Source organism: Anser cygnoides, chromosome 1 (assembly GCF_040182565.1).
Source record: "Anser cygnoides isolate HZ-2024a breed goose chromosome 1, Taihu_goose_T2T_genome, whole genome shotgun sequence".
NCBI lineage: Eukaryota > Metazoa > Chordata > Aves > Anseriformes > Anatidae > Anser > Anser cygnoides.
Genome location: NC_089873.1, coordinates 28707501 through 28730388, shown reverse-complemented (window position 1 = coordinate 28730388; position 22888 = coordinate 28707501). Strand labels below are relative to the sequence as shown.

The 22888-nt window shown below is 35.4% G+C and overlaps 1 protein-coding gene across 15 annotated transcripts in view; it reads left to right on the top strand.

The window, feature by feature from the left end:
• Positions 1–22888, top strand: part of FOXP2 (forkhead box P2) — a 441200-nt gene that overhangs the window by 344891 nt on the left and 73421 nt on the right. Inside the window, exon 3 of one of the 15 annotated variants that reach the window (XM_066991508.1) lies at positions 9766–9836. The exons of the other annotated variants lie outside the window; for them this stretch is intronic. The gene's annotated coding sequence lies outside the window, so the exon portion shown is untranslated. The remainder of the gene's footprint in view (positions 1–9765; positions 9837–22888) is intronic. 15 annotated transcript variants of the gene reach the window in all.

Genomic DNA, 22888 nt, shown 5'->3' with positions numbered 1-22888 from the left:
AAAATTGAGAAGTGTGGTGACAAAAATATTATAATACCATTTTTAGTAAGAAGTATGAGCTCATGAAATTATGCTGAATTTGGGATGTTTCATTTTCATTCAGCAGCCTGAAGGTTTTTTTTTTTTTTATCTCTCTCCACAAATACTTCCATTATATGCTCCTACTGTTTCAGACCATGTCATTGTGTCTGTGTATAACTCCTAGTAAAGCTGTACTTTGAAAACCACAGGAGAATGTGGTTTCATTCTCATTCATATATATCCGTGAGTCTGCTTTGTCCAATTGTTTTTCTATATAAAGTATGTTCTATTTACAAATGTTATTTAAGTTATTTCTAATAAATATTAGCTGAAGTTCTAAATATTGCTAATAATAATTTCTTAGCTGAGAAAAAAAGTTTTCTTATAATAATGCCTGTGAAATTTCTTTACTTTCTAAATCTTGAGCAGATAGAATAAGCTTGTTATTTGAAGCACTCATAGAGCTTTGGTTTGTACAGACCATGACAGCAAGTTATTTACCCACATCAGTTACCTAAACTATACTAAAATTGTCTTTCTAGAGATAAATGAGTTATCTTTTTAATATATGAACATGTATGTGGACATTCTTGTGAAGTATCTGTAGAGACTTTTTCATGTTTTGATTACTTGCATAGTGCTTTGTTCTGCTTTAGACTTGATCTCTCAGTCCTTTCCTTTTTATGAGAGTTATGATTCTAGCCTTTATTAGGAATAAAACATACCACAGCATCTTAATTATTCCAGTATTTCTGGAGCACTGCCTTACTTGCCATCTCTGTATTGCTGACTCTTACAGTTTATGAGCTGAGTCTCTTCTTGGACCAGGTACTTTGGTGTCTGCACAATTCCTGCCAAAAAGGTGATCCTGATTAAGCTGCCTAAATGGACACTTTCTTCTGAATTCTGAAACATAGGAAAGCATGAGACTTCTGGTCATACTCCTTTCTTCCCATTCTGTCTTTCTAGGCTCATACTATATGGCTATGAATAATACTTGTTGATCATCCTATTTAACAATGCAATCATATCACAGACTCTCCAAATGATCCCTTCCCTTCCCTTCCCTTCCCTTCCCTTCCCTTCCCTTCCCTTCCCTTCCCTTCCCTTCCCTTCCCTTCCCTTCCCTTCCCTTCCCTTCCCTTCCCTTCCCTCCCTTCCCTTCCCTTCCCTTCCCCCTTCCCTTCCCCCTTCCCTTCCCTTCCCTTCCCTTCCCTTCCCTTCCCTTCCCTTCCCTTCCCTTCCCTTCCCTTCCCTTCCCTTCCCTTCCCTTCCCTTCCCTTCCCTTCCCTTCCCTTCCCTTCCCTTCCCTTCCCTTCCCTTCCCTTCCCTTCCCTTCCCTTCCCTTCCCTTCCCTTCCCTTCCCTTCCCTTCCCTTCCCTTCCCTTCCCTTCCCTTCCCTTCCCTTCCCTTCCCTTCCCTTCCCTTCCCTTCCCTTCCCTTCCCTTCCCTTCCCTTCCCTTCCCTTCCCTTCCCTTCCCTTCCCTTCCCTTCCCTTCCCTTCCCTTCCCTTCCCTTCCCTTCCCTTCCCTTCCCTTCCCTTCCCTTCCCTTCCCTTCCCTTCCCTTCCCTTCCCTTCCCTTCCCTTCCCTGTGTACATCTCATCAGACTAATTGCAGATAGGCTAGGTCAGGACCCTGAAAAATGATTGCGAAGATCTGTTGGATACGGTCCACACCAACCCTGTAATGGCCAGATCAAGAGGGACATTAAGTATAAAGATTAAAAGTCTAGTCTCCAAATCCTTCATCACTGTCCTGTTTTTTAAAAAAAGGCACAACATTGCTTTCCAATTTCCATGAATAACCTTTTGTTTTCATGACAATATAACATTTTTCATAAGACCTTGACATGAAGTCTTACTGATATATTTAACTGGCTCCTTTCCTTGGCCTGCCTTTCATTTTAGGATGTCACACATTTTAAATCTGAGAGACTTCCTTCTTCAAAGAAAATGTATTTAGCTACACAAATCTCTTAAGTCAGCTAAATACTTGACTTTTCCTTGAAAGCACACTTTAAGGTGTCCTATAGATCTTTGGACCATTCAACATCCCATGCTCTGGAAGGTGTGACTAGTTAGACATTTCTTAACAGAGCTTGCTATGAAATCTGTGGGTGAGAAACTCACAAACTACCAGCAAAACAAAGAATTTAGCAGAAGATGCAAATGCAGACACATGCATACACACAAGGGCAGGATGTCTGGAAATTCAATCCAAAATGTGGAATATTTCCAGAATAATAGAATTCATGGTTTCCTTTCCACTTATTACTTACTGTTCAAGAAGAGTCCTGTTGTACTTAGTGGAAGAAGTTTCTTTTCTAAGGATGAATGCGAAGAGTGCCAGTACCGTTCCATGAACCTGAACTACACCAAACTACAAGCTGAGCACTCCGTGGTGTCTCCACTTGTAGTGAGTGGTGCACATTTTCAGTTGGACTTTCTTGTCACCTCGTAAACTGTAATCTGAAACCATGAAACGACAGGGGATGATTCATGTTTAGAGTAGTGGGCCTTTTCTTAATGTGTGTGCCTAGCATAAACTGCCAAGTACGTCAGGAAAAAAAAAAACACAAAACAAAACATTTTTTAAAAAGTTCATAATTAATTGCAAAGAAGATTAAGAGAAAGTGGGAAAGCAAAATTTAAACAAGATGTTAATTTTTGAAATAAGATACACTCTCAGCAGATTTCAGGTATTTCTAAAGCCTGTTTAGCTGAATATTTATACATTCAAGAATAACTTCAGTTTATATATATAGCCCTTTAGGATTTAAAATATTCAACTTGTCTAGAGTGTTTCATTGACAATTTCTCTATGAATTGGTAGCTTGTTTGTTTCTGTTGAATCATTCTGCCACACCACACAGATAAACAAACAGGGCTTCATTGGCAACTATGGAAATGTATGTAGAAAATTACAAGTTATCAATAATCATTTCCTGAATTTTTAATTGTACAACAGCTGTAGGTGCTGGTAAGGCCACTTGACAGTTCCTGTATTAAGCAATGCCTGCAATATATGTTTTTAGAAGTATTTGTCATGTAACCCTTGGGGGGGGGAGGGGGAATGACATATTATAAAGAGAGATTATTTATTGTTAATTTTATTTATGATATTCATCTTTTTATCATCTTTCCCCACCTCACTTTACGGTAGGACATTCTGATCTTTTTCTTCCTGTGTACTGCTTTTGCTCTCTGCTTTTTTGCCTTTTTTTTTTTTTTAAACTTCTGGTGGATTGAGTTGAAACTTACCTGTGTTTACAAAGAGGGTTAAACAGTATCCACTAGTGTCAGTAAAACAAGGAGTGATGCCATTGCTGGAAGGATGAGGAATGTCCTGCACAGCATTTTTCACACTCCGGAGAGGAATCCTCTTGTCCTTCGCTTTAATGAAGTCGCTCTTATCCAAGAGCTGATCATTTTACCAGAATGATCACATCTTTAGGAAACACACAAGAATTGATGAAGTTTGACTTTAAAGCCTCTTGTGCTTTACCAATTTGCTAGGTTCCTTTATATTTGGAAAAGCTGAAGAAACAAATGATTTCTGCAGGACCTTGCATGTGAGGGCTTTTAAGGAAAAATAAGTGATTAGCCACAAGTTCTCTAGATGATTTGCTGGGCAGGCACTTGGACAGGCAGCTTGGAGGCACTTAATGCATCATTTATTCTAGCTATGACGTGCAGACAGCAGGAACCCCGTGTGGCTGAATACGGTTTTCACTGTTGGTTCAACAGACTGCAGTGACTGCGTCTGCATCAGGGACCTTACTTCAGTGCTTTCACCAAAGCTTTTAGGGTTTTTTTTTAGGCTGTTTGTAAAATCAAGTTGCATATTATATGAAACAGTAAACAACCATACATTAGCGTAGGGGAAATACAAATGTGGTTTTGGAGTGTTTCTGAACCAGGCTTTGCAATATTGATTGTATAAATGTAAGATTTTTTTTTTTTTTTAAAGTGAATATGCCATAAAAAGTGCAATATTGGAAACAGTTACCGTAGGTACCATAAGGAGGCTGGAATGTGTAAGGGAGGCCTCTGTGATTAAATGTTTGGAAAAGAAATAATTTTCTACTTTTAGAGTGCCAGTGCCTTTTTTTCTACTTCCTTATGGAAATACATCCTGTGCAGCTGAAAGTGTTTTGTAGCACCACAGACCAGAAGGTGAGAGTCTTCCTCAGGCAGGTTCCATCGACATGAGTTCAGCTGCACTTCCCTGTAAAAGCAATCTCATGTAAGCTATGTAAAGTCCAGAAGAATACAAGAGCAGGTGATACTGAGCCAGCTCCTGCTACTCTGTCTGAGCAAGTGCCCACTCCCACTGTGGTATGAAGGGTGGGTAGGGTGAGTTGACAAGGCAGGACAAAAACTTGAGATCCTTTCCTTTTACATTCTCCAAGCAGTGTGAAGCTCAAGAACACTTTGTGTTCAAAAGCTTGAAGTAGATTTTTTCATCCATAAATTTGTCTAGTTTACTTTTAAAGCCATGTGGTTTTTTTTTTGTTTTTTTTTTTTTTTGTCCATTCCGTCAAAATTAGTACTTTATTTCTTTCTTGAATGTACTTAGGTCTTGTTTCCAGGCATTCAATCTTGTTAAACTTCAAAGAAAACTAAGAGAGAGAACAATGTCAGCATTCCTATCACAGGATCAGACTTCTCAGATCCAGCTAATGCTCTTTGACTGTGCTTCAGAAGCTGGAGATCAACTTCTTCATCAACTGAAACCTGGCAGATTTAAAATAGATTTATAACAATATTTAGTTACAGTGAAATCATTAAAGTTCTATATCATAATTACGAGTGATTTCACGTACCAGCAAGTCTCTGCACAACATCTGGTGGGATGTGACTGTTGTATCTCTCTGTAGTCGTGCCTCCCCCGCCTCCTTCAGTCTATTGCCTTTTTTTTTTTTTTTTCTAGTCAGTCATCTGATTATTTTGGAAGTGAGGACGGTTCTTTATTTTCATGATCTTGTCAGCCACTTAGTCTGACTTTTACAGATGGTACATATATAAATTTCCCCTTCGAGCAGGCAGATTTGTTTCTGTAGATGACTAGGAGGTATGCTGATGGCAGCTGTCTGTTTTTTTTATACACATGAAAAAAAGTAAATACCTTTTCTTTCATAAACATTTTGCTTTATGGTAGTAAATTATTAAAAAAAAATAAAATAGGATATATAAGGCTTATAGAGATCAGTATCTGTATACTGAGTGTCACTGATTAAATGTGCAATATTTGAAAGGTAGGACTGTTTCTCCCTATTTTGTCAAAGTTGATTTTTCTGATGAGCAAAGAACTCTCATACAGAGCTTCAACAGTTTGCTTCCTCAAAAAATTTGTTTGTAAAAGTAATAACTCAGATTTATTCGATGCATTTTAATTCTTGATAAGGAACAGTTTGAAAGTGTTGTTAAAGCTAATCAGTGCTGTATAGCTGATATAGAACTGTCTGTGATTTTATTCTGGAAAGCTTTTGAAAATTGAAGTTTCTGGCTGCCTTGGAAGCTTAGTAAGAAGAGTTTATCTTGGACATTGCTTGCAAGTATCCAAACAATGAAATCACCTGGTTTGTTTTGAGTAAAAAGACAAGGAAATAAGAGCCTTCATATAAGGACTTATTTTAGTAACATTTACTTTTCTGTGCACACTGTATGTTTAGATGCCATTTATAAATATCTTATTATCATTTGTTAAATTTTATGACAATTTATACAAAGTCTGATGACTGTAATTCATGCATTAAACATGCACACGTATTTTAACAATATTTGCATCTTATAATATGCTTTGAAACGACTTGTCATAGAATCATCGGTTAAACATTTATTTTGCAAATGCATTTTGTAATATGCTATGGTAATAAACTATAAAAAAGTTGTCCCACCTTGTAATATTTTCAGATGGATGAATAATGCATAGCAAATTCTACCTTCATTTAAAATATGACCTCTATTCTGATGAAATCTGATACATTGTATCAGATTTATGGTGATCACTGAGTTGCATGATGTGCTTTCAATCTGCTTGTTGATTAATTTCCATAGTTGATAAATTTGAATTAATCTGTAAATATTTACAAAATAACACTTTTTTTTTTAAAAATTGTATCTTACTTTATTTTTATCCAAGTAATTCATTTAAACCACCATACCAACCCCCATCATGCTGTGAGCTAATTTTCATTCAAATCATTTCTGAAAATTCAATTCAATTCTGAAATTGATTATCAAAATGGTGATTGTTACCTTGCTGGCTGGCTAAGTTTGTCATATGTATCTCTAAAGATGCCAGTGCTACTGTCACATCTAATCTTATTATCTGTGTAAATCTGAGGGTATATAATATTTGAAAAGTTTGTTCTGAGCTGCTACACAATAAAAAGCATGAAGTTACTATTTACGATTTTTAGCTTTGGCTACATCTGCTTATATATACATGTATATATTTTCTTTCGGAGCTATATTCAAAACAAAAATATGCTTACATACCTATGGCCATTAGAGTCAGTCTATTGAGTATGTGACTTCCTGAAGCATCCTGTTGATTTTTTCAATATATTTTTTAATATGCATATTAGTACCTACAATTCTATGGCTGATTCCTCTGTGTTTATTTGTGTGTGTACGTGTGCACATGTGTGTAGATTGTAACATTTTCATTCATTTTGTCCTGCAGGGAGAGTTTCTCTTTAAAACTAAAGGGAAAGAAGGGAGTTAGAGGGTTGGTTGGTTTGTCCAGGTAGGACATAGAGTATTTGGCTGGGTTGTGTATATGTCCTGTGATACAATGAAATGATTGAGGCTTTCAGCAGTGTTCTTCATTCATAACTGAATGAAAACTAAAATGAATGCTGTTACTTCTCCTTTTCATCTGGAGTAACTTTTTGTGCATTGCATCTATCTGATACAGGCTGAATTTATGATGTCAATATAGATTATTTTGTTTTTACATCTATTTAACATAGGTACAGATGATTGCTTGGAGTGCATACTAATGGGAAGTCAAAATTAGTTAATTGGTGTGTTGGAAGGGGAATTTATTTCACAAGACAATAGGTGGTTAAACCTTGTCTCAGCCATTCACCTTAACAGTTCAGGCTTGAGAGACTTGTCACCATTCATAGTCAAGACACTTCTAGTCAACACATTGTTGTCAGTGAATAGTCAACACACTTTTAAGAGACAGTTTATCTCATCTGAGTTGGACATCTAATTAGGATTGAATAAATTGTGCCACAGAAATGCCTATTTTTTCTCCTTTGATTATACAGGTAACCTCAAATAACTAACTCAGATGTAGGTGCCTATAGCATAGGTTTTCTGCATTTGGTATAGTGATTCCCCTCCATTTTAACTTTTTTTCCCCTTTCTTTCTAAATAAATTGCTGCTTATGAAATGAGCTGGGCTCATTGTCGATAGAGCTTTACGTCTTTACACACCGAGCATATTAGACTACATTCTACATAGTCAAACAAACTATGTTTAGATTGAATAAATTCTGTATGACCATTCATGAAGAGAATAATTAATTCAATTTCAGTTTGTTATTTTTTTTGTTAGTGTTTCTCATTAGGTGAAGGAGAGCAACTAGTTCCAGTTGGGTTACAGTGTTCTAGTGATGTGGCATCAATCCTGTAGCATCAAAACTAAGAAACAGTCATTCTACATGAGCTTACAAGCATTCATGAAACTTCAGACTAGCTGTCAGATCTAAGTACTGAAATTGGTTTGGTAAAGGTGAATGACTTAGTGTTCTATTTCAAAGAATTTAGCCACTACTTTTCCCATTTTGTTAAAATAGCCTCATAATTTGAACACTTGCTGTCTTTTTCTATATAAAAATAAATAAAATGCAGCAGTCTGGGCTTTTGGTAGGAAAATTTAACTTTTTTTTTTTTTTTTTTCCCCACAGTGGCCATTTTTGTTAGAATCGTGTTGTCTTCTTTACTGATCTTTCAGATGATACTTTTGACTGCAGTGTTTGGCAGAATCCTTGGTAGGGTTCTGATGGCTTCTAGGGTTAATTTTATAAAAATGTCTATAGCATTTAACAGTTGCAATGGATTTCTTAATTTTCCAGTTTCTTTGAATATAACAAAATGATACATTATCCTAATAGTTTCTTAGTTCTAATCTATTATATTCTCATCTAACATAAATCACATTCTAGTTGCACAAGAAATTAAGTAAACATCTATATGATGTGATGGGAATTCCTTTTTTAAAGTTTTCTCAGAAAGCACAGAGATTCTACCCTTCACTCTACTTTTGGCAACTTGTATCTCCCTGATGTATGTGCTTTTGCTGTTATTTGTCTGCTTCAGAATTTTTGTAGTTCAGATTTCATTGCATTCCTTGTACTCTTGGAATTACTTTTCTTTGTTTCAGATATAGAAATGCCTACAAGACACAGTCTAAAAAATCTGTGTTTGCATGTTGCATGCATCTGTTTATACATCCGTATATACAGAGTCTCTCTCTTCACAAGGAGTCACATAGAGAGGGCAAGGGGCAACAGATACAGTTGCACTGGGAGATGTTTTGTCTTGATTTGAAAAAGAAATTTTTTACCGTGAGAACAATCATTCCTGTGAACAACCTCCCCAGAGGTGTGGTAGAATCCCCATCACTGGAAGTTTTTCAAGATATGATTAGACAGGGTGCTAGATAATCTCATCTAGACTCATTTTTCGCATGGAAGGTTGGACTTGAAGATCTTCTGAGGTTCCTTCCAACCTGGGTTGTTGTATGATTCTGTGATTCTGTGTATATTTACATTAGTAGATATCATATGCAATACAAGCACAGGTAATAAACTTTTCTCAACAGAACTTTACTAGTCTGCTTCTTTCTGTTGTTCCACATCTCTGTTGTTAACACTTATTTTCCATGAGAATTCCTTGCTGTTTTCTCTTACTTTTTTTAGCTTTTGCATGTCAGTTCTTTTCCCAAAAGCACGATGACTTGTGAACCGGAAGAGGGATTATTAAATCCAAAATCAGTGACAAATTCAACATCATTTCACTTACTGAAGCCAACAGTAGGATCTTTATATCATAGGTTAAGAGAAGATTCCAGCTGCCTAGTAGATCACACACTTGATTTAAGCCCTGGGAGGTTAAGATGCAATAGATTTTCATTCTACAGTACTCAGATGCATACAGAAAAATCATTTTAAAGTTATTCTGATATTTCTAAGATGTAAAGTTATTAGACTCCCCAGACTAAATTTTAATTAAAAAATAATAATAACTTACAGGAAGGAAAAAAACTCTGTGATGGATTTGAACACATTTTAAAGATTTTTAAACTAGCTTTCCTTTTGTATAATATGCTACATATAATTATATACATTTGCTACATACATGATGATGTGATGTTGTATAAAGGTTTTATTCTAGTTTTGTTTGGGAGAATCTGCATAAGTCACGTATGGTTTCACCGTCTGTGAATAATGTGGCAACTCCAAACTCGTGCCAATGAAACCGTCATACTATCATATCATGTACTGTATATAACATACATACGCACTTATAATGAGGTAGATGATAATACTGAAAATTTCTTCCCTCCAGGCTTGAAAAATGACCAAAAAATAGAGGTCACTTTTCATGCCTTGGGAAAAATAGATCAAGAAATTAAAACTCCAATCAATACCTATAATTATAAAATGTGTTTTAATGTGCTGCAGCTTCAGTTACCCTCAGCTGAAGCTTCTCTATTTTAGCTTACAGGGTCTTGTGACCTCAGCCCATAGCAGAGTTTCAACAGTAATAGCGACAGCCATCTTGGATAAATGTAAGTGAAATTTTTCCTCATTTCTACAGTTTCTGTCCCTCACATTCAGTTTTGGAGTTTTGTTTTTCACTCAGGGTGTAGGCCTCATTCCTGGCAACACTTCTATTTTGAGCCAAGTAGTATGACTGACAGAAAGTAGCAGTGAAACAACCAAGTGGTTACTTCATGCTTTTTAAATGTCATGGGATCAGACTAATTTTGTGCATTGAAAATGCCAGTGTGATGGCTATGCAAACTTTATTTTAGCTGCAGCTAGCTTGATGGTAGTTTTTATTATCAAACATGATTAATCTGCAGAGAAAGTACAAAAAAGTCTTTGGTCATATAATTTTGTTTTAGCTAACACTAAGGGTGAAATATAGGAGAATTCAGATTTTTTTTTTTTCAATAAAAAGTTTATCTTCTTCAGTCAGCTTTGCCATTTCAGTTCAGTTGTAGTAATCCATTTCCTAAACTTAGCTGCACATTCACTAACTATTATATAAGTCTGGTGTAGGAGCTGGAAAAATATACATGTCATACATACTGTCTGGGTAACAACTTTCAAACCTATGAGTTATAGAAGGATGGACATGCATGTCCGGCGTGAATTTCTGAGGAATACCAAATACAGCATATACTGTTGAAGTCAATGTTTATTCAACAGTTGTCATGTTGTTGTAGTAGTGGCATGTGTTGTAGTAGTGGCAGCTCTATGATTCTAATCCAAACAGAAGAAAACAGAAATGTGGTTATCTGTTTAGAAAAACCTGTCCTGTGTGCTGATGGTCTTAAGAAACTAGTATTTAGTGGTAACCTACAAATGGTACCTGAATTTAGGTCTTGTTCAGCATTCAGTCCTGAATTGGCCTTTGACTGAATTCACTGTTTGTGAATAATGTGACATCCCTGATCTGTTAAACCACCACACCACCCCTTCATCTTCAGTAACTGTGTATGTAACATGCAGACATCCTTTAAAGTCCAAGTTTTTATTTTCATATATAGGCCATGGTTGCATGGTAGCACTGTAGCTACAATTGTACCTTATTATGGTCTCAGGTGGCTAAATACATGGTTGTTCAAATGCAGCCTGTTCTCTTCATGTGATTTCATAGGATGTATCTGTAATGAACTACAAGAAAAGAAAGGCAACACATATGCAGTAGCTAAAACTAGAAGGGAAGCTGCCTCCATCCATCTGTCTTACAAATATATCATTCAGAGATTGATAAGGTGCCATCTTAGTGTTTTACCTGCAGATCTGTAGTCAGCTTCAAAATCATTAGAACTCAAGTCTTTTTGCAAGTATGCATTTGTATTATCTCCGTAATGGATGTGACACCAAATCATCTACAGCAGGACCTAGAAGGTCTGAAGGTAGAAGACAGTGTATTGAAACCAGCTTGTGATTATCTCAAATTTCTGTATGTCTCAAGCTTCAGTATGTCACATAGGTGGGAGGGTGGGCCACACACAGAAATCTGGTTGTAAAATAAATTGGATGCTGGAAAACTATTCTTTTTGCACTCCTGACTATATGACAATGAATCTATGACTGAAAAAAACATGTAAGAAATGTTAGGCTTGGCTACCAGTTACTAAGAAACAGCAAGAATATACTGAGGTCTGAAGAGTAATTCCTAAAATTTCTCTGAGGAAACAGATTCAGTTGAAAACCTATGCAAACCGCGAGGACCAATGCCCTCAATGATAAAATAGTATTAAAATAATTACCATAAATCTTCATTTAATTTCAAGAGAAGAGGTTTTCTTACAATCATCATTGCATGGCTTGAGCTAATGAAAGATCTTTGAAACCACAGGCAACAGGAAAAATGCAGATTTTAAATGTGTGTGAGGATATAGTAAAAGATCAATTTGTGAGAGATTTCATGAAATCAGCACTATGATGGTAGCAGTTTCAAAAATGGTTATACCTGTATGCTTATCAAACACCAGTTATGTTGGTGGAGCCATGTATGCCAGCATAAATGCATTACCACTACAAGCTCAATCCTGTATTTTGTTATCTTTTTGACACTCTAGTTTATGTGACATCTCTGTCCCATTAAGTGATATGATCCTTCTGTACAAGAATAATCCCCTGCTTTGATGACTGTCTCAGTCTTGTAACAACATCCAGATTATTGAATTAATAGAATGATAATGTGATTCTATATGTCTTGTTAAAACAATATTCCTTTGATAATGGACAGTTAAAATGTGTTTTATTTCCTGTTTTTATTATTTATGTAGCTCTTCCAGTTGATTATGAAATGTACAGAAAGTCCAAAACTTTGGGTTTTTTTTTGGCTATATCATGTAGCACATTTAACATTTTTGTCTCTCTATATAAATATATAAAAATATGCATATATAAATATGTATATGTGTCTGAGTGTAACATTGGGGCTTATATCTCATTATTCAACATTTCAGTGTGTTAAAGACCGAAATACAGCAGAAAGCAATGTGTAAATATATATCATAGGAAGTGTGGTAGAGCATGTTCAGGTTGTACAATATGAAAAGCTTGCTATAAAATGTTTTAAGATATTCAAAAGCCAGATGCTCAGAAATCCATCCTGCTAATCCATTTTGTCAAATAGATATAACATTGCTTACATTATACGTAATACAAACTTATAGGAATTTTCACATGATCATGTTTCGAATCGTCCGGCAAGAAAGAGGCATTTGTTCTTGATATTAAAAAGTATAAACTAGGATTTTGTAGAGATAATGAAGTAACAAAAGTACTGATGGTGTTGCAGGTATAAATATATATGGTTCTTTGAAATTGCCTTTGCATCCTCCATGTATAAATGGAAGAGAAATGTTAGACACTTAATAAGGAACTAAAGTCCATCCTTGCAGTATACATTACTGCAAATATAAATTTTGTTAAGCCTGAAATCTACTGCTTTTTAATGTTCCATACAGTGAAATCTAGCTGGTTGGTGTAAGATGAGGGTTGTCTGTGCACCCAGAGCTCCCTCTGAGTTCATTTCCAAAAAGAGATTGTAATCAGTCATTTTACTGTGCCTTCCCGTTTTATGTTGGAAGATGTCCTTTGATTTCATTCAAAATTGATCAATTTCAGAAAGTTCTTAAGGACATGTTAACAAGAGTACAGCTTTAGACACTTTAATGAATCTGTCGTTCAGAAACTCCCAATGATGACTGGGTCATAGCTACCGAATAAAAACAGACAGATAGATGGGTAGATGTATATATGCACCTTTTTAAATAGCTCCCAAATCTTTGTTTCTTCCCAAAGAAAACATAGGTTGTCAACTAAACCTATTCAGCAACTCTATAAACAAGAGGATTCCAACAGAATGTCCCCTCCTTCTTTGGATAAATTTTGCTTTAATTTCCTTGTGCTTGTTACCATCATTTAACACAGTGTTTATAGGGTGCATAGAGAAAATAAAGATATCCTTTGTCAACAAGTTAGGTAATGATCCTCAACTGCCATGTTTAGCAGTGAATTGATCATTCATCTCTCTCATTTTCTTCCCTTAAAATATTTTTTTCCCCTAGCCTTTGTGACTTGTAACTGCAACAGAATTGCCCATAATTTAGAAAACTTTTCAAATGAAATAAGCTTGATTTTCTTTACCAGTTTTGTAAAATGTCATTTTGGCCTCTGTAGGGTTTGCCACAGTTGAGAATAGGAACTATCTGTCCAGAAAGACTCCAAAATGTAGCCAAAAAATTGAAATATTTCAGCAGCATCAATACAATTGATATGACATTGAATACTAGAATTTAATTAAATATTACATTTACAGCCTTTTTCATTATTAATTCTCAGTACTAAAACACCTTGGAATTTGTTCCATGAATTTTGTATCAAAAAAGATTTTGTGGAAGATGTTTTTTCAAAACAATATTTTTAATATCAGTCTGTTGAAAGTGCATAATATCAATATCAGTTTCACCTCAAAACAAAACTTTCATTTTGAAATTTCCTTCCTAATGTTTTTATAAATTTGAGTTATAAAAATTTGATTTTACAGGAAAGCAAAATCTGAATTGCATTTAAACCATATTTTTAACCCTTCAGGATTGCTGAATCAAAGTTCCTTTTCATGCTGTTGATTGTTGCTCATTTTTTATAGTTTATAAGTGGATTTTTCCATTTCCATTCCATTTACCCATTGCAGTGTATTTTTCTGCATATTTGGGCAGAGGGAATCAGTTCTGTAGCACCTGAAAACCTTAGCTGTATTTTTTTGTTTTGTTTTATGAAACACTGCAGTTCAGAAATTGCTTGTGCTTCCAGGTGGAAAATAATTTTTCAATTATTAATTTCAATTTAAAAATCTCAGTGTCTTCTCCCAGTTTTGAAGAGTTATGAAAGCTCTGGTAAAACTTAGATGGTGGCACATGACTTTCTGCTTCAAATGAATGTTGTAAACTCAACAAATATATGTATATTACATATATGTGAACTATAATACTGTCTTTAATAAACAAGATAATAATGTAGGTCATAGAGTAAATTAATACTTTCAGACTTTCTTCTTCCAGACCTTCTTTTGCTGGGTTGATTTTTTGAGGACCAATTGCTGTTACTGTCACACTTGGTAGCAAAGCTGATACTGATTTCAGCTCAGTACTGGTTTCAGAGCTGGATCAGATCTTTCAGTAAAAATACATATATACAATTATGTTTGTAAGTTAGTTATAGTCAAGCATAAAAACAGATGACAAAGCTTTAATGTAGCCAGAATTCAATAGCAGACTAGTATTGAAAATTGTTTGTCTTTACTGTTCCATTTTGTATATTCATTTTGTCAGTAAATGGCACTATTTCTGTCATCCTTAATTCTATCTTTGCAAAATACATATGGATTTTCATACAAGTACATGTCTACAAATAATAATCGGCTTTAAATAATTTGCTTTAATTAAAGCAAAGGAAATGAGATGTTAAATAACTTTTGGAATGTAAGTAAAGTGTTGGAATAGGTTGCTGGGAGTGTTGTGGGATCTCCCTTGGTTGAAGGACAAACATCAGTCATAAATGAAACAATTTATTCTACTTTTGAAGAGAGGGTGGGCTAGCTTACTTGCCAAGGTAAGGTGTTGTGTGTCTTTTTGTTTTGCAATTAATGTAATAATGTTTTAAGAAGAAGTATTACTTTAACTCATTTCTTTTAATGAAATGAAATTCAAATTAGATAGCTAATCAGTGGTTACAGTAATTATGTCTATATGCATAGTGAACATTTTGTTGTTGTTGTTGTTTACGAGTAATTCAAACAATATGACAAAGAAGCTACATCTATTATTCTTAGAATAAATATCTAAATTTTATTCAGAAGAATTCTTTGACTCAAATCTTCCAAAAGTTTCTGGGCTTATTTCAAACTTTCACTATTATGGTAGTAATACTGAATTTTCATTAAGACCCAAACTTTGCAATTGATTTTCCATCTAGAGAGCCAAATAAAAACAAATTCTTATGAATCTGTAATTTTCAGTGGAAAAGTATGCAGAGAGCTTTTGAAAGTACTGCTTTATTAAATTCTAATCACTTCTAAGACTAGGAACTTTTGAACAACAGTTGGAAAAATTAAAGATTTAGAAACCTGTTACTTCCAAAACTAACAGGGAGTAAGTAGATCCCTTCCCTTTATTACTCTTGTGGAGTTGGTTGCGCTCTGAGATGTAGGGGACTAGGGAGTTCACATTCCTCTTTTGTCAGCTTTGGAGCAGAGAGAAGAGCCAGCAGTCATTCTGCTTTGGTAAAAGCAGTAGCCCTTTGCACTTGCTAGCCCAGTGAGTAGATTGTCATTAGTTACCCAAAGTGGGAGAGTTAAGAGAGCAGACTGAATTTCTGTAGCCCATTAACTAACCCTTCAGACCAGACAGACACTTGAATTGCCCTTGTCCATGTTCTTCTCCTCAGTTATGAGTGGAAGGGAACAAGGTACCCAACCCTGGCCATCATAGTCTTTAAATGAATGGCATTAACAAACATTTTTGTGTCTATTTGAAGGAGTCCAAATTTTCAGTTTAAGTGCCAAAATAGGCTACTAATATATATATATTAGTATATATATATATATATTATATTTATAATATATATATATTATATAATTAATATATATATACTAATATATATATATATTTTTTTCCTACCTGCTTGTCAGGATTTTTTTTTTTTTTGGTAGCAATAGAGATTTTTCATTGTGTACACTATTTTAAACTCAGGGTGTTGTTCTGTATGGGACTTCTGCTGCTTCTATTTCTGACTGAAAGGACTTGTAGGTCCAAAACATTTTTTGTTTCTTGGTAGGACAGTTAAAACTATTCATTTCCATATAGATGTTGTATCATTATAACTTTATAAATACACATACTTTCTGGTAGCCCTGGGGGTGCTATATATTTTTTTTCTGACAATTAGCCTATAATATATAATAATAATCTATAATATATAATAAATCATAGTTTTCATCTTCTTTTGAGAAGAAAAATAATACTTTTATTTTATAAATACGTTGTGACATCCTTAAGAAAAATGCATTATTGAAGTAATATTCACAAGATTTTAAGTTAAAGAATATACAAAATGTAATAATCAAACTGTTATATACAAGACTGAAGAAAACATGTTCCTAGGTGCAACATAATTTTTGTGATTCATCTTGAGAATGAGTTAGCTAAAATGAAGGTGCTCTACCAGTGTTATTTAAAGTTCCATGCTTAAAATGACTAATTTTATAGCATGTATTTTCTGTTTGTGTGCCTGTCAGTTTTAAACAGCTTTTTATATGCAAATGCATGATGACAGTTCTATATTCTGTGTCATTTATTCACTAGAGTTTTTCATGCTATTGGAATAATCCCTTAACAGATATTTATAGGGTTTTTACAGTTGTTTTGACAAATCAGACATTGTTATTAAAATGATAAAAGAAAGTAATTTTATTACTTTTTGCATTGGAAGTTCTATTTTTTTAAAATATATATATATATGTTTCCCAACTCTACTTTAGTAAATCTTTTACTGAAATTTTGTCTTTTCAGTTTCTCTGTGTTTGTGTGTATTGTGTGTGTGTGAAGAAAAATCTGCACTTGGAACTTGCTTCTAAAGAAGTGTATCACTAAAGATTTTCCATCTTTAATTTCATCATATGCATCTGCATCAAGGTGTGTGTTCCAATAAGTTAATTTGTGAATACCACATGCTCTACTAGTACTAAATTTGGCTCCCACTGGAGATAGATTGCTCTGCCATACTTTTCAATATGAACAGACTTAGGCTTATTGTCTATAATTTTTGTAGTTCGGAAAAGCTCTTGCCTTACCCTGGATGGTAAGAGAGGATGCTCACAAAGTGAAGAGTTGGGAGGATTTTAGCTGCAGGTCTAAGCAGTGGCTGAAGAGAGCGCTCTATAATTTCTGAAGAAAACTGCAAATTTGTCTCATCTCCAGGTAACACTTCCTATTTTGATACTAACCTTAGGCATTAATTTAAGCTGAAAATGGAGATTGAGAAGACCGAGTACATATTCCCATAGTCATTGGCAGTTGACATAGAAAGACAGTGAAAGGACAAAGACATTCACCTGTGTCTAATGAAGGAGGTGACATTTCAGTAAATGGAAGGTGTTTTAATATATTCTGTGAGCTGGCAGTCTCCCAAGACTGCTCATGGAAGTGTATTTGGGGAAAGAAGGAGTGTATAGAAGAAACAGTTTCTTTGCATTGCAGTGTGCAAGTTGGAGCAGGGACTGGTCCCAGGCCTAATGGGAGTGACTAGGCTGGTGGAAATATCCAGCTGCTGGAGCCTTGGACTTCTTCTAGATCTGTTCTTGGCAGGTTTCGTGAAACTATATTTATTCCAGATTATTTTCAAGATTTCTTTATTCTTTTAGGATGACTCTATGTTAATAGAATTGCTGGTGTGGAACTTGCATTGTTGGAGAGCAACATGGTACACGGGATAAGGAATGGAAAAGCTAGTTTTACTGTTTTTCTGACTCTCTCACCCAGGAGCCCTGTAGCCTTGCAAATGGACTGCTAAACAGTCCAGATTCATCCTGCCTAGCCTTAGGCATTCAACTTTAGATATACCTGTTTGAAGCAGAGTCTAACCTGTGTCGTAGTAGAAAAGAGAGAGACACGGACAATTCTGGTTTTACATGGACTGGATTAGTCCCAATCTTTGCATATTGCCTTCTATTTCCTCTAGGAAATGCCCAGGGCAAGTAGACATGGGCACTTCCCTTTAATATGCTTAAAGTTATGTGGTACAAACCTGGCCTAAGACTCACTGGTTCATAAGATACTATGAAATTATTAGAATTAATATTCTAACGAGGTCCTTGTGAGGCTCAGATACCTAATAGATTGTTCCACGATGTGATGCTTTGTATATTTATCTGAAACATAGGAGATGGGAGTTAGTATGGGACAAAGAGAGAGAGTTTTTGCTGTGACAAACTCTCATGTTCTAGTTTATGTTTCCTATTGGATCTTATTTTCTTTTTTAAGTTCTTCTTTTGATCTTCATATGCAGTTTTCTCTATTAACTGACACTTATGACATTTCCTTATTAAAGTTAACCAAAAGATCAAGTTACTGTTCTGTTATTCCATATTGTTTACTTAAGAAATAGGCTGAAAAAGTACTCAAGCTAATACCTGTGTCATCTCTTACCAAACTGCCACATGATGCTATAAAAGATCAGAGGCAGAAAATTCAGCCTGTACACCAGGACAGGCCTGTCTACAGTTCTCAAACATTGCATTCGTCATACGGATAAGGTACTTGTGTGAACAACGGATAGCAAAATGAAATTAGGCATGCAAAAATATCTGCTCTGTATGCAAGCTTGGTTATATTTTATATAGAACAGGGATTCCTCACATTTATACGACACATCATGAGAAGGTAAAATACTGCAGTGGGCTCTAGTTGGCTAGAGCATTCAAATGAAGGAAAAGTTAGGTGTACATACAGTTGTAAATGCCTATTCAAAACAGGTATTTTTGCAAGAGATGAATGCGAAAGTGGGTAGGAGATAATTGTATCCATCCAAATACTTGATATGTGTACAGACATCAGATGTGAGGTTCTGGCAGATTTTGAGAGTTGCGGGCTGCTTCAGGATGCCTTTATACCTTCCTGGACCTGGTTAGAGTAGTCCACCTGAGACCTTGTAAAGAGCCTTGTGAGGTACTGCCTTCCTCAACTGGAGTCAAGTAAAAAGTATGTTATGTTTTTGAGAACGAAGTTAGCTCAGAAGAAATAGCCTTGCAACTGTCCTTTGTCAATGTGTTACCACTAAAAATGACTGCTATGGTGCTAATTTTATTTAGCATTTGGCATTTGTGTTTGGGGTTCTTTCTAATGAGGGCTGTTTTATCTATTTATTTATTTATTTTTGGAAACAATTTGTAGCCTTAACATTATTAAAATCATTAGCAGAATCAGTGCAGTTCTGTGGCTGCTGTTTAGCAAATAAAAAATAAAGATGACCTTAGTCCTCTATTCAATGGTCACTGCAGGTCATATTCATATGGGAATATGCTTGCTATGGTTTCATACTTTTTTCCAAATCTTTTGAGATCATTTTTGTTAAAGGCATCCACACAACTTAAAAACAAACAAACAAACATCCTACACCAAATGTTGTGCTTTGGGTCATTTATTTTCCTTTTAAAAAACCCTCTATATGTTTTCTTATTGGGTTGTTTTTGTACAAGTGAAATGTGAAGCCCTTTTATTAATTCACTAGAGATCCGTTAATCCATTTTCCTCATATCCAAGAAACCCCACCTTTCCATCATACTTGCCAAAGACACATAAACAATAAAAGTGCATTATTCTTAACTCTATAGGACTGTTTTTCAAATTTTAAGTAATTAAGCAGTCCTCTGAAATTGGTATAGAAACTTTTAGATTTACATGAACAGGCATACCTACATTACCTGGCTAGACAGCTGCTTTGTTGCCCTCGTTCTGGCCTCCCTTGACCATGTTGTTCTCTGTTTTCTTGCTTTATTCTAATCCATGGCCAAAGCTGAGCAGGGGTGCTTGAGGGTCAGAAATTAGCTGATGACTGCATCATCTCCTTATTCTCTTTACAGCCAGCTTTCCCACACTCGGTCTCGCACAAGATTAATTTTCTAGCAGTGAAGATCAAAACTAGAAAGCAGCTTGCTTCATTTTGCTCTTCGATCACCAAGAAGCAAATGGTTGGCTGCAGATCTGTATTTCCTGCTTAGTCATATGGCCCGCTTTTATCACAAACTGTTCAGAAGAGCCTGAAAGATGGAGTGGTGGATAGGTAAGGGACTAGCTTCAACCACCAGATAAGATGAGAGGTGGATTATCCTGAACTAATCACAACACTCCTCCCTGTTTCCCTGAAAGCCTGAGAAGTATCCACACATCAGCTGCTCCGTGGACCAAATGGTAGTCTTCAAGTTCATTGCTTACCTTTGACTGGGATCCATCCATTTTATCCAGAGCTAGGAGCAGGTAACAAAAGTTCATACCCAGGCATTCATGATACATAAAGCCCTACATGCTGTAGAATATTTGTCAGCATTGGCAGGGTCAAGAGGGAGCTTTCCTATTAAAGGCTTCTTTGGCTGAGGCCAAAACATGTTTCTTTTCTCTTCACGCTAATAACATCCATAAGATATGTTTCTGATATGCTTGGACACTATTTTCAATCTGTTGCAGCTGTTGAAGTTTGATTTGGGCATGGGGAGAAGGAGTATTTCAACCAGTTTGGGTAAATTTTATTGGAAATTTAGAATATCAAATTAAATCACTTTAAAATAGAATACGCTATTTTTTTAAGCCAATAGAAACCTCAGTCAGCGGTTCATGTGAAATTTTCTAAAGCTGTCTTGTGTGCATTGATAATAGAAAGATAGCAACAGTAAAATAATACCATAATTTAGCACAATATACCGATTTTTCTCAAATAGTCATATAGATAAATAAAACATTTTAACTGTAGTATGTATTTACATATATACTAAGGATAGTCTTAGGTAATACAACTCTTGTTTAAAAGCCTACAGGGTATCTCATACTTCCACTTTGATAATAATTTTGTTGGTTCTGAATGGCTGTGCATGTACAGTCCTCTGCTTCTTCACTTCTGTGGGGTTCAGCAGTATGCAAATGTTTTGTTCCGTGTCAGAAAGTAAATTAAATATTCTCATCCACTAATGTTGTATGCCTAAATTTGGAAGTTCTTTGCATGAGTCATGGGGAGTCAGGTCTCATACAAAACAATTCACAATTCAGAACAGAGCATAATTTATTCCATCTGAGTTGCCATCTAAAGTAGCTTCTCTCTTAACTACACAAATAGTATATAGATACTCCTCCTAATTTGAACTGTTAAAGTTACAAGCTGCGATGCACCTGGCTGCAGGCAGTCAGCATACTTGCTAGCATCTTCTTTTATCAGGGAAACAGTGCAGCTGGATCCAGGTTTCCATTAAGCAAATAGTGCAGTACTTTCAGAAAAATAGTTTAGTCTGTAAGCCACACAGTCCTTGAGCTTTCTGTAGCTCTTGGAGTTCATTATGGTGGTAATTTTTTATGAGGACTACAGCTCATTAGAAACTGGACTGAAACTAGGAATTATTATTGGCCATCAAATAGTTTCAGCTGGCAATAATTCCTGGATGTCATTGATCTGGGGCAAATTTGTATCAATGACCTAGAGCTTCATATCCCATTACTCACATCTTGAATCTTTAAAGCTTTAGATAATGTTTGCTCTTGAAACACTTTCAAAATGGGAAACTATGAATTTCTGTTTCATTTCTTGTTCCTGTAGTATTTGAAATTCATATATCAATGAAGAGCCTGAGCATACATTGCTGTGTATGTAAATTAGACATAACCTTTTATATATATGACTTTTGTATGGACGGGGTTGTCAGAGGGGAAAAGACACAGTATCTTAAACACAACTGGCATGTTTTCAGCTATGAAATGCAACACAGCAGGGTTTTAGTAGTCTCTGAGCTTTTTGCTTATCCAGTTCACAGGTTTCTGCATTTCAAACTTGCATCATTTGTGTATCTGTTCATTACTGCTCTCTCATGGAAAAGGTGGGATACCTTGGGCAAGTTGAGCTCTTTCCAAGGAATCTAACTGCCTGTGAGACTTGAAAGTGCAATTTGTTGTAAAGCACTGGGTAAGAATACAGAATTTGAAATCCATTACTCTGCACTGATGAGGTTTATCCTGAAGAACCTTTATATACACTGACCACAGCTTGAAAAATGATATCACAAAATCAGAATGTTTTTTCATTTGGTTATAGTATTACATCCAGTGTAGCAGGAAATGGTTTTGCATGACAGTACACATGTAAATGTCAATGCATATGTCATTTACAGTGTATCTGTGTGTTATGTGAGATTCAGAATGATCACACTGGAGGAAACTGTCTCTGTTACACTAAGTAAAATGTGCTTAGTAAAAATTGCTAGCAATTTTTTTCTAGACATATAATGACATGGTAAGAATACAAAACAAAACTACCAGAAACAAACCATTTCTCAAGCAGTAATATCTACAGGACAAGTGATCTAAATTGCTGGAACAGGGAGAGTTCATCACTGCACTGCAAAAGAACTTGAAATATAACCTAAAGGCAAGTGAAATACTGATTCCAAGCTTTGAAATAACAGCAACAAATTTACCTACAGACAGAAGATGCATGGAAGCAATAAACGAATTATACAAGTCTTACACATGCAATCTGATTATTCTGACCAAAGTGTTAATTGGATCCTAACTGCCAGATCTGATATCTGTAGTCTTGTAGTGGGAACCTTTCAAAGTGATGAACTGTAATTCACTGAGCTGCTTGAAGCACTTGTAATTTACTGCATGTCATGCTATGAAGAGCCTGACCTAATGGACTTTACATTACCTGTAATGCTGGAAACCTTTCAATGAAACTAGTTGGTAAAAAGTAATAGTGGAAGTCTATTCACAAAGAGGGAACAAAACTACATTTTAAACACTGTTTTATATCCATATAAAAAGTTGGTCATTAAACA